Source organism: Pinus tabuliformis, chromosome 6 (genome assembly GCF_031772625.1).
Source record: "Pinus tabuliformis cultivar Carrire ecotype Pingquan chromosome 6, CPIR1, whole genome shotgun sequence".
Taxonomy (NCBI): Eukaryota; Viridiplantae; Streptophyta; class Pinopsida; order Pinales; family Pinaceae; genus Pinus; species Pinus tabuliformis.
In genome coordinates, this window is record NC_142292.1 from 1,225,523,647 (window position 1) to 1,225,541,853 (window position 18,207).

Consider the following 18,207-nt stretch of genomic DNA (forward strand, 5'->3'; position numbering starts at 1 on the left):
AACTCTACTCCAAGACTACAAACTAGAATTTGTTGATCTAACTAGGTGACAAGGCCATGTCACTCAAGCTAACTACAATCTAAGTCATCCTACTGATGTGGAAAATTGAACTTATCCATTTGACTAAGGCATGAGTCAAAGGGAGGCATTTATTGCTACATTTATAACAAATTTTTTTCTCTAATACCACCTTGTAACCTTTAATCTAATTCCTTTGTTAGACATGTGTTGTCATTGATGTCAAAGGAAATCATGGATTGGTCAAGATCAGTTGTATGCAAGTAGATTAGTGAACAAGTGTGTTTCAAGGAGAAAATAATTTAGAGTCATTTTTAGTACAAAATTTCAAATTATATGTAATTTGAAATGGCATAAATGGATAGATCTCGAAAATAGATTTCCAATAGTATGTTGAAGTCTAAAAATGATTCCTAGATCAAAAGTTATAAGGTTAAAAGTCAAAATTTTGGTTTTATCTCCATGGGTGTTATGAAGGCAATCCCTCCTGTGGACAAAAATGATCCCTCTAGTCCTATGGGAGGATCTAGCTACTCCAAGCTCATGACCTTCTCTTTGCTGGTGTAGATGAGTGTCTACAAGAAAGCTCAAGTGGAGACAACAAAACTATTCAAAGAATAACATTTTCTAATACAAATTATGTAATAGATCAAGGAGCATTACAATAAATGGACAATAATTGACACATTTATGGAAAGAAAACATATATTGTATTATTAATAGATGAAAAGGGAGCCTTACATCCAATGAAGCCTTGATGTTGGAAGCCTCCTTCAAGTAAGATTCCAAGTCCAAGCCTTAACCTTCAAACATGTTTTCTCCTTTGAAAATGGGCAACATTTGGGCATAATTCAGCACTAGGATGGCAACCAACCAACAAACAGCCAACAATTAGTGGATGGCGGGCAATTCATTTATAGGGAAGGAGAGGGAGTTGAGGATCCATGAAAAGAGGGAGGAGTTCCACATCTCAAGGGAGAGATCCATGGAAATAGGATCTAGGGCTAGGAATGGGAGGTCTCATTCCAATCTTCATCTACCTAAAACCATGTCGTCATTCTTGAGCCTTCTAGTAAGAGAAGCTTCTCCTCCATTTTGGGAAAAACTGCCTGAAGAGGACTAGCACATATTTTCCTAATAAAAGTAGCACTAAAAGTGTTATACATGTGTAATACCAGACGTTACCAACACAGATTTGCCTGAAAAGTAGTGATGGGCTTGCAAAACAAGGTTTTTGACAAGCTCTTCATTATTCTTTCAAGGCAGGTTTTCTTCCTTTTCTTCAAGAGTGTTCTAAACATTTTTCATGGTGAATACATTGTTTGTGACAGCTTCCATCACTTTGCGACACTTCAGGATACGATACTGGGAGTGTGACAAAACACTGTATAAAAATGGGCCCCGCAACATAGACATCTTACAAGTGGAAAGAGAAGCCACGTGGGTGCAAATGTGGACCAATGAAAATCTCAAGAAGGATGGCACATGGTCCTGCCAAGGGATACATCACCCACGCCGGTCTTTGAAAGACAACAAACATGATGTTTCGGGGTGATGAGGTGGCTAGAGGAAGTAGGTGATTGATGCAAGTCATCAGACTGGGGGACCCCACAGAAACTTAACCCTAACAATTTAATCCTGATGGTTTCCATTGGAGCTACAAGTTTTATTTCCATGGAGATGGAAATATTTCTATCCTATAGCCAAATTTCATATCTAGGCCTAAAAATTTATAATAAAAAATTGTGGCAAAACCAAAGACCAAGACCCCCCTTCTATCATACGATGACATGATGTTTGATAGCATCGACCAACAACAGGATGACACTTAGTGCATTATGATTGGATGAGAGAGATAATGTGGATCATAAGTGGCATCCATGGTGGTTGAATGACATTAACATGATGTGTGCAACTCAAATGTCTAAGATGATGTTAGCATGATGTCATCATTTGAAAGTCTTGGGACACATGACACCAAAATGAAAATGACATGCAGCATGTTGATTTGGCATTTTAAGGTGGAAAAATGGATCGAAAATAGGTGACATGTGGCACCTATCAGCGAGTGACACGTGGAAATAGTGTGCATGTGGCTGATAGGTTCCAAATAGGTGAGCAGGGTAAGACAAACACATAACCTCAACGATTTTAGATGAAGCAGTAGCATTATGGTTGCAGACACGTAATCCTGGAAGTTTTTTAATTGGCTCGTGGGTATAGAAGGTGGGACCACCATGGACACATCACCTCATTAATTTAGTCTTAGGAGTTACAAAGGAGGGCTCATGCGCAAAATTCCAAGGAGATAGCTCCGAGGAAATGGAGAAAATTTCATGACAGTTGACATATGTCAAGCTTTGGAAGGCATGCCAAAGGGGCCCAATAATATGTGTTAAGCGATGGTTTACCATGTTAAATATTTAAGGGCCTTTGAGCTTAAACATGCCTAATGGGATTTTTAAAAAGGTACATGGGGGCTTATGTGAATAAGCGCTCAAGGCCAAGTTGATCTATATTCTTGATTAAAATAACATGAATGAATTAGTAGTTCTGGAAAGCCAGGCCATATTTGGTAGCTTAGCCAAAAGTGGAAAAGAATTAAAGTTGAATAACATAGGCATAAACACTTAGTAGCATGTAGAAAATTTGGTGGTATATTTGGTAGTTTGGTCAAATCTAGAAATTCGCCAGATTTAGAATTGTAGATAATGTCACTGCTAGATCTTGTAACTCGCCAAAATTGAAGAAATTGACAGCTTGACTCATTTTTTCATATTAAGATAATATAGAAAAGATTGTAGACAACATGAACACATCAAGACTACTTTACAAAAGTGGAATGTAACTAAAAATTAGGAATTCATGCATGTTAAGCATTGAACTTAACTAAAGTTCTAATTCTAAAAATATTAGCTCAAATTATTTATATGCATAATTGAATAACAAGATTGGTGGTTGGTGAATTGATCAGAGATCAGATATTGTTGAAGGTGATTTTATGGTGATTTTGTGTATGATTGAGAATATTTTTATTTGTTTTATGAAAAAGAGTGACCTTCATGGTTTGAGTTTGAAAATGTGATGAAAGATGAATCAAGGAGATTAAGCAAGTGGTAACTTGCAAGTCAGGGGCAGTAGCTCCTTTCAGTGGTATACGATAAACTCAGGGGTTGCATCTCCTTTCAATTGCAACTGATAAACTAGAGAGTGGTAATTTCCTTCATATTGGAACCTGATAAACCAACAGATTGAGGGTTGTAGCTCTCAAGTACATTGAAGCCTACCAATTGTTTTAACAATTAGTTGAATCTTTCCTATATAAAAGAAATTGAGAAAAATATTGAAGTCTTTATGTGTTGCATATATGCTTCTTGTGTTTATGCTTACTTAATTTTTTGTTCAAAATATTGTTGGTGTTTTATTGTTCTTCTGTGAAATAAATTTTTGAATTTCTCACAATATTGATTCACCTCCCCTCTCATTATTGTCCTAGTTTCTTACAACCATCTCATTTTGATACCTTATTGGGTTGTAAGAGGTGTTACTTTTAAATAACCTAACCTCCATGGTCCACTTATGAAGATGGATTTTAAAAAATACTCCTTCAAAACTTATGGAATCAATTTCTAATATCACCTACATGTTCATCTCATCAAGATCTTTGTGACAACATAAGATTTACCTGAATCAGACTCTAGGATTGAAAGATATATTTTTTCAAAGTTTAGACAATCACATGGTGCCACATTAGCATCACACTGCCATGTGGAGTCCATGTAGACTCAAGATCATAGGTCCCACAAAAACCAACCCCACAGTACTTTGCACAGTTATGCTTTATGTATCCAACTTCAAAGGAAAATTTTGGGTGCACCTCATTTACCATAGTGAAATACCTCACAGACCCTATGATCCTTTGGATGTTTGAAACCCTTACTTCCATGACGTGTGGTGTAGAGCCCATGAAACTTCCACATACCCATACCAGCCACTATGGCATCCACCACCTCACTCCCTTTCGTGATGCCCTTAGCACTGACAACCTACACCTCATTCCATGTTTCCACATTATATCCATTCCATAGGATAAATTCAGTGCGTACGCAAATGTGCACACTTGTTACACACTCAGATCCCAAATAACTTATCCACCAAGTTCGATGTTGGGCATTATGAATATTTCCACAATGTGTTAACTCTCAGATCACCTAGATTCTCTCTCCAACGACTTGTATTTGACTTTGCCTTGGCAGGGCCCTCACTGGATATTTCCACTCACTCGCCTTCTCATCCAGACTATTTCAAATCTGGTGCATTTCCAAAAATGCACAAGGTTTGCATGTATGGATGTCTAGGATCCTAAATATATTTTCTATACAAAAGTGCATCAAGTACCGCATTTCACGTATCTATATGCACTAAATGAAAAAGACACTAAAGGACATCCAACATAGACACTTGGTTCCTCCAAGGACCCATCTGATCCTAGATAGAAAATCGACCTTTCGCAATACTTAGACTTACACAATCTGAGAACTTCAAAAGACTTGGCTAGAGTCTTCCTTGAGGTAGGGCATTCCTCAGTATATCAATTCTACAAGGATAAGACCTGCATCAATACATTGAATATTCTACTTATTATACATAAGCATAATACATTCCACAAATCTATCAACATGCTTGCTATCATACATTGAAACAAGCTAGACTATAGCTAATACTTTTCTGAAATTTCAAATACAACAGCATCATACAAAACTACATAATAGATCTCAACCAAACAAATATACTTATTATCATTCCATAGCGCCAGCCATAGTCCCTTATCAGGAAGGATAGCTAGCAGTCTTAACAAACAAAGATCCATGTTACTCATAGCATATCAAACACTGGAAATAACACATCATAATTGTTTAGCTAAGCACATCAAGTAGTCATATGTGACCATGTAATCAACTTTGAAACTAATGAAGAATATTAGCAACCACATAGACCTACAAGTCCCCCATAACCATGAGAACATAGATATAAAGAATGTCATCATAAAAAAATAGATATATGGCATTCATCCATTAATGGTGTTAATACATACATTTTCGTAAAATGTCAACCATTATTCTGTTGAAAAATGGCAACAAGAAATTGCTAAAAATAGAAGTGCTAAAATAGTAGTTTGGGTATTAGTGCTGGATTCGGCAACAAGGAATGAAAAATGGAAGTGCTAAAATAGAAGTTCTATTTTTGGCATTTCAATTTGGATTCCTATTTTAGTCAGTCCTTGGACTAGAAATAGGAAGTAAAATTTGAATTTGATATTAACAACAGTTTGTAAATTAATTAATTAATTAAGTTTGAGTTAATTAGTTAAGGAATTATGAACTTGAAGTCTATGTGAGGACATGGAACATATTCTCCTTTGATTGAGGGATTTAACCATCAGTTAAAGGATGAGGATGAGTTGTAATTAGTTGGCTCAGTTAACTGAGTCAAGTCAAATTAGATTAGTTTAAAAAGTTGTTAAATTAATGAGATTCAGTTTGTTAATGCTTACATGCATGTAACAACTGGTATTTTCAGATAACTGAAGATTCACTCATGGATAACTCATGCATGTTAGTTCAAACAGAGACCTAGTTGAGATCAAATGGAGGGATAGTGTATCATCAGTTGCTAGGATATTCCTTTCATGCAAAAGGAATATTATTCCTTATGGATTGCCTAGTTGGACCTGAGGTTACAACAAGTATGATGTGGAAAATTCACATATGTTATGTCATTGGAACCCAATCAAAACTACGCAAGGAAATAGGGGCTTGGAGGACTTGTGCAACCTATATATACAGGCCTAGGTATTCCATGAGCTACATCATCAAAGTACAGAGGGACTAGGATAACTTTTGAGCTAATTATTTTTGTATGTTGTTGAGGATTTCCACTTGATTGATAATATAGAGATGGGATTTTAGGCTGGTGCTTTCCCCATGTTATATCTTCTGTGTTATGGTTGATTACTTCTCATTCTCAGTTGTATGTGTTCATGCTTGATGTTTCTCATGTTCAATTAAGCTTCCACAAAGTTTATGGTAGATGTCGATCTAGTATTATGCTTTAGTACATTGCATATATCAGTTTGATCTATAGGTGAAATTTCTACATGATATCAGTGAGCTAGCTGATTTGTAGAGAAAATTCTACATGGTATCAGAGCACAGGTGATCAAGGAAGAACAGTATGCAAGAAAGGAGAAGTTGAGTTTGTGGTTTCTGAATATTGAATTGAGTTCTTATCACATCTATTTCACTGATGGCGTTCTATGGTTTGAGACTCGAATATGCCCTTGATGGCAGTTCAAATTATATAGCCTGGAAGGATCGCATGGAGGTAGTATTAGAAGATAATGGTATGAAGGACTTCATTGATCAGGAAGTCGAGAAGCCAACTAATGCTACTCAACTGGCAGAATGGAAGAAGTGTGTGGCTAGAGCTAGGAGAATCCTCTTGGAGGGAGTTTGAGATTACATTGTCTTGAGCCTCCGTGGAAAGGAGACTCCATTTTCGATGTGGAAAAAATTGAAAGATCTTTATCAGAATAGCAGTGATCAGAGGAAGCTGGCACTGAAGGACAAACTTCAAAATATCAAGTGTGAAAGTGGGGACACGATCTTTGTGTATCTAAACAAGCTCACCTCATGCAGGGATGAGCTTGGAAGTGTAGGGATTGTGATCTCTGATGATGACATGGTGAGTCTTGCACTCCTCAGTCTTCCTAAGAGCTGGCATAACTACCAGGACTCGGTTAATGGAAGAGAGAAACTACCAGATTAGGAATGACTTTGGTCGGATTTGATGCAGGAAGAGATAATAAGAAGCATCAAAGATGGTTCTTCATCTATGGACAATGAAGAAAACTGTGCCTTAGCAAGTAAGGTGAATAAGGGGAAGGAGAAGGTTTCTCTTTCCAAGTCTAGTTCTTCCCATGGTGGGAAGAAGTTTGACAAATCGAAAGGGTGATGCTTTCTTTGTCATGAGGTGGGCCATTTTGTTACAAATTGTCCACTGAGGAAATCTAAGAAGGGATCCAGGGAAGGATCTGAAGGTGAGGCACTTGCTTCATAGTTCGAGTTGGATTTAACACTCTTCGCGTGCATGGTTTCATCCATGGTGGGAAGTGGTTGGTTTCTTGACAGTGGAGCTTCTTTCCACATGAACAATGATAAGAGTTTTTCAGTACTTTGGAGGAGAAAGATCTCCAGATACTCATAGCGATGGGTAATGATGAAAAGTATAGTGTCTCAGGTGTAGGCACGATTATTTTTCAGAGGATGCATGGAGCTCCCCTTACCTTGATTGATGTCAAGTATGTATTAGGACTGAAGAGAAACTTGGTGTCGATCGCAATGCTGGAAGACAAAGGCTATGATGTAGTCTTCAGTAAGGGAAAGGTTTTCCTTAGACATATCATCACTAGACAGGTGAAGCACATTGGTTCACAGGTCAAGAACCTGTATGATCTTGAGGTTCATGATGCATGAAAAGCCTTGAGTAGCAAGACAACTGATGGAGACTTGGTGTTTGAGAGGGAGAGTATATTACCTCTCAACATGCAGGGCCAAAAGAAGTCTCAGATGATTGTGGAGAAGCCACGATTGGTGCAGCAACTTCAGGAGGTTGTGGAGCAGCCACAACTAGAGAAGCTGAAAGGAGATTGAGTAGAGACATCTACTCATGCAGAGACCTCTAGTAGGGGGAAACTTCGAGCCAGGTGGTTTAAGGGATCACATGCAGCCATACCTCTAGGTAGGAGGTGGGGTGACGTGGAGTGATTGTCCCAAGGAGGAGGGGCAGAATCCTTGAGGTACCCAACCTCTTTGATTCGACTTTGCTACAGGAGCCCCGATGAGGAGTAGTAGAACTGACTGATTAGGTAAAGACAGATGTGGATGGGGCGCATAGAGAGCTACAGTGCAGGGAATCCCAAGACAGGATAGAGCTAGCAGGCTGCAACAATGTGAGAGGCACAAGTGTGTTGCACAGTTCAGGGTAGCACAGAGAGGTGTGCAACAGTACAAGATGCATGGAGATGTTGCAGTAGCACAAAGGTCAGAGAGGGAGCACTTTTCAGCAGCAGGTAGAGCTTCCGCATCAGAGTATGTTTCTAGCCCAACGGAGAGGTTAGTTGGGAGTGCTTTTTGTTTCAAGAGTTCTTGGAGCAACCACACTTGGTAGATGTGTTGCATGCAAAACATTCCAAAGGTACAAGATCGAGTTCAAGAGGAAGCCTTTCATGTTGAGAGGGAGTGTTGAAAAATGGAAACAAGAAATTGCTAAAAATAGCACTGCTAAAAATAACAGTCTGGGTATCAGTGCTGGATTGGGCAACAGGGAATGAAAAATGGATGTGCTAAAAATAGAAGTTCTATTTTTAGTAGTTCAGTGTGGATTCATATTTTAGTCAGTCCCTGGACTAGAAATAGGAATTAAAATTCGAATTTGATATTAACAGCAATTTGCAAATTAATTAATTAATTCAGTTTGAGTTAATTAGTTAAGGAATTATGAACTTGAAGTCTATGTGAGGACATGTAACAGTTTCTCCTTTGATTGAGGGATTTAACCATCATTTAAAGGATGAGGATGAGTTGTAATTAGTTGGATCAGTTAACTGATTCAAGTCTAGTTAGATTAATTTAACAAGTTGTTAAATTAATGAGATTCAGTTTGTTAATGCTTGCATGCATGTAGCAACTGGTATTTTCAGATAACTAAATATTCACTCATGGATAACTCATGCATGTCAGTTCAGACAAAGACCCATTTGAGATCAGATGGAGGGACAGTGTAATATCAGTTGCTATGATATTCCTTGTGAATATTCCTTACATGAAGAAGGAATATTATTCCTTATGGATTGCGTAGTTGGACTTGATGTTACAGCAAGTATGATGTGGCCAATTCACATATGTTATGTCATTGGACCCCAATCAAAACTGCGCAAGGAAATAGGAGCTTGGAGGACTTGTGTAGCCTATATATACAGGCCTAGGTAGTCCATGAGCTACATCATCAGAGTACAGAGAGACCAGGATAGCTTTTGAGCTGATTCTTTTTGTATGTTGTTGAGGATTTCCACTTGATTGATAATACAGAGATAGGGTTTTAAGTTGGTGCTTTCCATAGGTTATATCTTCTGTTTTATGGTTGAATACTTCTCATTCTTAGTTGTATCTTTTCATGCATGATGTTGCTCATGTTCAATTATGCTTCCACAAAGTTTATGGTAGATGTATATCTAGTATTATGCTTTAGTACATTGCATATATCAGTTTGATCTATAGGTGAAATTTCTACATGACACCAGTGAGCTAGCTGATTTGTAGAGAAAATTCTACATATTCATCATTCATAATGCAACACATATATAGGGAAATTCACTTGTATGATTAAATTGAGTGACTAGAAACTAAGGGAGGGACTTCAACTCTCCGCCCAGCCATATACCAACTACACTGCAACATTTCTTGTAGTTGGCCACCCTCGAGCTAGATTCAAAGTTTGAGGAGTTAAGTGCTCAAGGGAATCCAAACCGATATACGTCAACCAGATGAGACAAAGTGCGCTATTTAGGTGGTTTATCAGCTGCCTCTAGTAGTAAGCACCATAGTGACTATGCTACATATCATAAATAGATCACAAGGATACACCCTAGGCACAATTAAGGTCTTTTCAGTCTAGGAGTACGATATCACTCTAAAGGTGGTTTATCAACTATATTTTCAAGGCAAACACTATAGGAATCCAAGGCATATTGTCCAAGTTTTTTATCAATTGCCTCCAGTAGTAAGCACCACAATGTCTCCACCTACTAAGTGGTTTGTAAGCCTTCCAACAAGCATTCCAATGGTTTAATCAACGTTCTGAAAGCTCTAAGTGGTTTATCATCCCTAGGGAAAGAACTTAAAGGTTTATCAACGAAGACAACTAGCACTAGTGAGTCACTTTCTCCACCGAGTATTCACTAGCGCATCACAAAACCAATAAACAACACTTGTCATATGCCAAAGTACACAGGGATCATCATCACATCTTCTCTCCTCTTCTTTCTCCTCCTTGCAATCTCGCATTCACTGCTCCTCGCCTTCAGGCTTATCCATGTCCACTCACACTTCATATGTTGATCTCTTTTGCTTCCGACCCATTTTTCCCATCTCTTATTTGTTGAATTCACTAACACATTCCATGAGAATAGAGGCGATATGGGGTTCGTCCTTTTTCTTAGTTGACCCATACTCCACCTCCATATCTATTGTGAAAACCATTTAATTTTTTTAGGTAATGGGAAGCATGAATAAATGAATCAGCCTAGGTTAATCACTTCCCAAGAAACTCCTCCTTCTCAGTATTTGAATCTATGTCCCCTCCCCAGCCCAACTGTTATTTGTATTTCCACACCATTTACATGAATTCAACATATGCAGGGAAATTTATAAGAGGGATAGAAAAAGGGATGTCAAAATTGTAGTCATGACCTTTCGACATATTCTTTACATCTCTCCTTGTTTTGGGTCATTTGGAAGACTTATTCCCTTCTTTCCTTATCCTTAGTCCTGGTATTTTTCTAGGAATTTCTTCTTTTGTTGGTCCAAGGTGTGGATGCTACCCTTACTAGGCTTATGAACCAACACAATGCTACATTCTTAAATTTGGTATGGAATATCTTTAATTTTTGAGCATTTGACACATAATCCATAGCTTCACCATAATACATCGAATTTGAAAATGATGGTATAAGGATCTTCCTTTGAAATGCCATGGAAGTTGGGTAGAGCTAAGTGAGGAATTATTTTCATCTTTTCTTCTTCATTTGACTCGAGGATGGGGAATTCAAAGGTGGTTGGTTCCTTGATTTCATGGTTGATCTCTACTTGAGGCTTGTGTTCCTCCTCCGAAGGTGCCTTAGGAGAATATGGAAAAATTAGCTCCATACAGTGGAACTGCTCATTGATTAGATCCTCAAAAAATAAGTTTTTTTTGGTGCGGAGGATGAATATTGTGCAACCTTGGGCTTCTGACTAGAGACATTAGGCTTCTTTTTAGCAAGAGCACTTTTTGTAAGAGTCAAGTAATTTGGTTGATTGTTCCCTTCCATGTCTTGAGATCATCTCACAATGTTAGTTTTCTAAGGATTTTTATGTAAATTTACCTTATTAATCTCTAGTTATGGACATGAAATATTAAAAAGACATTCTATTTAAGGTAAAATACTTTTTAAAGAAATTGATTATTCTACTCTAGTACTAAACAAGAAATTAAAGATAAAAATCAAATAATAAAATAATGGTTATACTATTGATAGTTGAGTGTACTATTCATAGTTTCTCGACAACAATGCCAAAATTGATGGGCCTTTCAATTACCTTTCTAATTGAGCAAAAAGACAACCAAAAGAATGTACATTTAATTTCCAACTCAAGGTTCATATGGAATTTGTGAACTTTTGTGCACTATCTATGCTAGTATAATTTGAAGTTGTAGCAAACTAAATGAGTGTTAGAGGACAAGATATTGGGATTCTTTCATAAGCAATTGGGATAAATCTACTTACAATCCAATCCACACTTGAAAGAATGTAAATATGACATCTACAAGAAATTAAATCACACAGACATCTAAGGTGCCTTAGTCTAGTTATTAAGATGATCTTGGATATTGTAACAGAAATGCAGTTGCGTGTGCAATATGATGAAATAACTCTCAAAACATCAACCCACACTTGCTCATAAAAGGAACTAAGGCTATAATTCAAATATTGTAAACAAAACTTAATAAAAAATAGAGTGATTGAAATTCTAGAAAAGAAATAGAGTATTTTGGTGTCAATGCAGAGTTGCAACAACGTGTTGGAATTATGATTACACAGAGAGGGAGGTGAATCGGTGTAATGGCCGATCTAATCAATTTAAGCAATTTCATAATTTAACATAACTTATGTTAGAAAATAATTAACATCGAAATGAAACACATACAATATTACGGAAAAAGAACACAAAAATGCATGAAAAAAGAGAGACACAGATATACGTGGTTCACCCAATTTGGCTTACGTCCATAGAGAAACAACTAGTCCTTCCTTTTATATTATTAAGAAAAATGAAGAGATACAACCTACATTAGATCTGTTGTAATTTCCCCTTCGTTCTCACATAGTCTCCTCTCTCTTTCTCGTTCAAAATAATATTACACAAGCACAATACAATTCCCTCATATAAACTTAGACTTTCCTTCTAGGGAAAAAAACCCTTAATTAACATAACTTTTGTCGTCGGATCATTCCTATAATGAACGGCCAAGATTGACTATGAAATTACAATATTTTAAAAGGCAATTTTTATGTATTTTTAGCTTCAGAGATGCTTCCCCTCAACCCTCATCGGGGGCTTGCTAGCCCCCGAAACACACCCCTCACCACCCCCCCCCCAACCCAAAACCACGTGGAGAGGTGTATAGTATTCCTAGGGTATACACTCATCTAAAATAAGACCTCTAAATAAAAAAAATAATCTAACTCGACACCCAATAATCTCCCACTTAGACACAGATTATATCAACTCCACCGCCGCTTCACTTGTTTGACAATTCTTCCACTTTAGACTTGGTTTTTTCTCATATTCATCATCATACTTGAAGACCAATTTAAACTTAGTAGAAAATAAATTTCTCCCTAGGTACAACCTTTGTTAACATATCTACAAGATTCTAGCTAGTGTCTACCTTTTCTAGCTTCAACTTTCCATCTTCCAAAACTAACCGTATGAAATGGTACTTGAGTTATATATGGTTAGTATTGGAATGAGATTTTAAGTTTTTTGCAAGATGAATGGAACTTTGTCTATCACTGTATAACTTTCCCATCTCCTGCTTCTTGCCCAATTCATCCATAAACCTTTGTAACCAAATTATTTCTTTACTAGCCTTTGTAGCAGCAACATACTTTACTTTCATTGTTGAAAGTGCAACAATGTTTTTTAATTTTGAAACCCAATTTACAGTTGTTCCACCTATAGTAAACACATCCCCTGTGGTGCTCCTCCTATTATCTCTATCACCTACCATATTTGCATCATCATATTCCTGTAGAGAAATGTTTGAACCACTAAAACATAATGCTTGATTTGTGGTACCTATCAAATCTCTGAGAACCCAGTTTACTGCCATCCAATGATTTTTTCTCAAATTGTTCATGTACCCACTTAAAAATCCAATTTCAAGTGAAATATCAGGCCTTATGTAGACCATTGCAAATATTAATCTTCCAACTATTGATGCATATGGAAATTTACACATATAATCCATCTCTTCCTGAGTCTTGGGACACATCTCCTTACTTAGTTTGAAATGGCTAGCCAAAGGTGTACTAATTGGTTTTTCATTCTACATATTAAATCTTACCAACACCTTTTCTATGTACTCACTCTAATACAATGTTAATTTGTGATTTCCCCTGTCTCTAGTTATTCTCATACCAAGGATCTATTTTGCAACATCCAAATCCTTCATTGCAAATGAATTTGTCAATTTTCATTTGACCACATTTATTTCCTACATGTTAGACCCCACAACTAGCATGTCATCTACATACAATAGCAATATAATATAACTATCATCATTTTTCTTTTTAAGATAAACACAATGGTCAAAGTGACATCTAGTATAACCTTGTTCATACATAAACCTGTGAATTTTAGATGGCACTGCCTTGGAGCCTGTTTTAAGCCATACATGTCTTCTTCAATTTGCACACTAATTTATCCTTCCCTTTGACCTCATACCCTTGTGGTTGTTGCACATATATTTCTTCCTTGAAATCCCCATGGAGAAAGGTTGTCTTTACATCTAACTTCTCAAGATGAAAATATTCTAATTCCACTAGACTTAAAACAATTCCGATTAAAGTCATTTTAACAATAGGAGAAAAGATTTCATCAAAGTATATACCTTTATTTTGTGCAAACCCCTTCACCACAAGTCTAACCTTATACCTTTTTTTACCTCCATATTCTTATTTCAACCTATAAACCTATTTATTCTACAATCTTGTTTTACTTGCAAACAACTTGACTAAGTCCCAAGTCTGGTTAAGCATCAAGGATTCCATCTCTTCTTCCATGGCATGCTCCCATTTCTTCCTGTTTTCTACCTTCATTGCTTCTTCATATATTTCCGATTCACTAGAGTCATTAAACAATACATAATATAATGAAGGAGAGTATCGTTCAGGGGGTCTACTTATCCTGGTAGATCTTCTAACACCACTTTCAGGTGTTTGAGGTGCCTGTTATTGTTGTGGTTGTTGTTTTTGTTCTTTTGGTTGTTGATCATTATGATTTTCAAGAACCTTTACCTTTTTTGTGATCTCATCAAGCACTTTGTACTCTTTATTTTCCTTTTCCTGTTTCTTTTCTTGCATATGATCCTTATACAAGACCTTTTCATTGAATATGACATCTCTGCTCCTAATTGTTTTGTGATTCATAGTCTTATAATAGATAACCAAATTAATTAACACCATATCCAATAAAGGTACATTTCTTTAATTTGCCTCAATATTTGTTCTCTTTTCTTTATTGATGTGGAAAAAGGCTTCACAACCAAAAGTATTTAAAAATGAGTAGTTTAACTTTTTACCTGCCCATGCCTCCTCTGGAATACCACCATCCAAGGAAGTTAAGGGCCCTCTGTTTATTAGATAAACAACAATATCTAGATCATCTTCCCAAAATTGTAAGGGAAATCCTGCATGCAATCGCATGCACCTTGCACACTCCTTGATTGTCATGTTCATCCTTTTTAAAACACCATTTTCCTGTGGTGTTTCTGGAACTATCTTCTCTCTATAAATTACATGCCCTGAACAGTAGTTATCAAACTCTTTGTTGAAGTATTCACCTCCATTTTCTGATCTGAGACACTTCAAATTCTTTCTTGTCTCATTCTCAACCAAAGCTTTCCATTTCTTAAAGTATCAAATACATGAGATTTATTGTGAATACAATAAATATAGGTTTTCCTAGTTGAATTATCAATATAAGTAACGTAATAGCAAGAGCCAATGAGAGATGATACCGAGCATGTCCCCATATATTTGTATGCACAAGCTCTAATTTGTTTCTCTTATTTTCCATCCCAACTCTCAGAAATCTGGCTCTCTTTTGTTTACCATAAACACGGTTTTCACAAAAATCCAAATTGACATGCTTCAAACTTGGAAACAAATTTCTTGGGTGAAGAATATGCATCCCTTTCTCACTCATGTGCCCAAGCCTATGATCCCACAATGCCATATCTTCTTCTGTGGAGGTTAAAGCGTTAACATAATTAGAAATATCATTGCATAAATACAATGTACCAACCTTTTCTCCTTTTGCTATGACCAAGGCTCCTTTAGTGACCTTCCAAGTTTTATCTATGAATGTATTTACACAGCCTTCACCACCTAACTACCTTCTTGAAATTATACTTTTCTTCATATTTGGAACATGCCTTACCTCCTTCAATAGCCATTGGTTTCCATTTTGTTTCTTTATAAAACCTTACCTGTTCTAATGATTTTACAGGGTTTATCATCACCCAAAAAAACTTGTCCAAAATATCCTTGAATATAGTCATGAAAATGTTTCCTATTAGGTGTGGCATGGAATGAAGCCCCTGAATCTACCACCCAGGCATCAATAATATTCTCTAATGAAGGAATCAAAGCATCTTGCAACATATCACCTCTCACATTTTCTTCGTTATTGGTCTCTTGTTGTCCATCTCCTTCTTTTCCCTTCTGAGATTTGTAGTGTTTCTTCAGGTGTCCTTTCTTCCCACATTTCTAGCACACTATCCATGATCTAGATTTGGATATGCATTTTCTTGATTTATTGTCATTTCTCAAGCTTCTTCCTCTTTCCATTTTTCTTCCCCTGGTCTCTACAATCAAATCATTACCTTATGTCTCACTGAATCTTTTCCATCGCATTTCCTCTCTAAGGATGACACCAACAACATCATCAAACTTTAAAGTAATAGATCCAAAGTCAGAGTTACTAATAGCCATAACTAAGTGATTCCAACTTTCTAGCAACGAGCACGGAAATAATAGAGCCCTAGCTTCATCATCAAAATTTATCCCTAGAGAACTTAACTAGCTAGTAACCGTGTTAAATTCAATTAAATGATCAGCGACAGATCCACCTTCTGACATCTTTATATCAAATAGACGCTTCATAAGAAAAACCTTATTTGAGGTTGAGGGTTTTTCATATAGTCTGGCTAATGTTGTCATTAAACCTTCTTTTTTCATTTACTTTGAAAATTTGAATGCCACCAACACTGCTAGACACAACCATATTATTCATAATGTCTTTCTGTCAAGAATCTCCCATTTTTCATATGTCATACTCATCAACTTCTTTGATTTTCTACTCAATGGTAGGTACAAATATTTCTGATACAGATAATCTTCCATCTACACCTTCCATAGCTAGTATTTTTGGTTGTTAAAGTTTTTGACCTTAAACCTACAATCTTCTACCATTGCTCCCACACGAACTGGGAACTCTTCTCTCCTACAATTTTATCATCCAGATAGACCTTTGGCTCTGATACTAGTTGTTATAAAATAATTAACAAATCCATGAAACACGTACAATATTGCAAAAACAAAAGCCCAAAAATGCATGAAACAAGAGAGACACATATATACGTGGTTCATTGAATTTGGGCTACACCCATGGAGAAACAACCACTCCTTCCTTTAAAATTATCCAGCTAAATGAAGAGATACAACCTATAATAGATCTGTCACAATTTCCTCTTCGCTCTCACAAATTCTCATCTCTATTTCTCACTCAGAATAATAATACATAGTCATAATACAATTCCCTCATATAAATTGAGGGTTTCCATCAAGAGAAAAAATCCCTAAATTAACATAAATTCTACCATCATATCATCTGCCTAATGAATGGCCCAGATTGACTACGAAATAACAATATTTTACAAGGAAATTTTTCATTTATTTTTTGCTTCAAGGGTGCTAACCCCAAACCCTTGTCAGGGGCCCGCTAGCCCCCAGGCCCCCCAACCAGGGGGGATAGTCCCCCTCGCATGGAGGGTTGTATAGTCTTCTTGGGGTATACACCTAGCTGAAACAAGACCTCTGAATCAGGAAGATCATTAGGCTCCACACCAAACAACTTAAAGCATAACAGTGCATCAATAAAATCAATCATCACATCAATACACATAAACACTCGATATACGTGGAAACCCTTGTAGGAAAAAAACACAATATTCTTCTTTTCTTCTAGCTTTGATTACATCAATTTGCAAACACCAACCTACTGGAGGCACCATCCTGATTGAGGCACTAAGCTCTGAAATTTGCAAGCACCAACTTCTTGTAGGCTCCAACCTGTTTGAGTCACCAACCTATGAAATATACAAGCACAAACTTGTTGTAGGCTCCGACCTGATTAAGGAACCAACCAGACTTTTGTATGCTCCAACTTGATATAGGTACCCACCTCCTTCATCAAAACATAGCAGACCACTTTTCACAATATTTCAAATTGGATCCACAAGTTGAAAACACAATAAATGCCTCTTACAAATATTATTTATGAATGCAATCTCAACATGTTCTTCAAACAACAATAGTATCATTTTCTTTATTTCTTGGAACAAGTCTAAACTTGTTCATAAGCCCTAGAACATTTTGACACCAACAAAAGAGATATAGAATATTTCCCTAAAAAACTTGTCTTCATGACTTTTCATGTCCCCCTTTCATATTATAGAAACATTATTGTCATTTTCCCTTTTTCAAAAATCAATTTGGGCCTCAAAATGACCCAGAAAACATTATAAAAATTAATAGTCAACATAATGCACCTTTCCAATAAACATTCTACAAAATGCACTTTCCCAGTGTTCCTCCACAAAATGCACCCTGCTAGTTTGACAAAACATTTCACGAAATTTGCTTTCGAATTCAGTGGGCCTAACAGGACTCAAACCCATGACTACACACAATGCAATCAGATCGAATACCAAATTTGTCATCATGTTCCTTGTTTATACCATATGTCCAAAAATGTTTTACCATGAATCAAACCATATGCCGAAACCACAACTGAAAAAGTG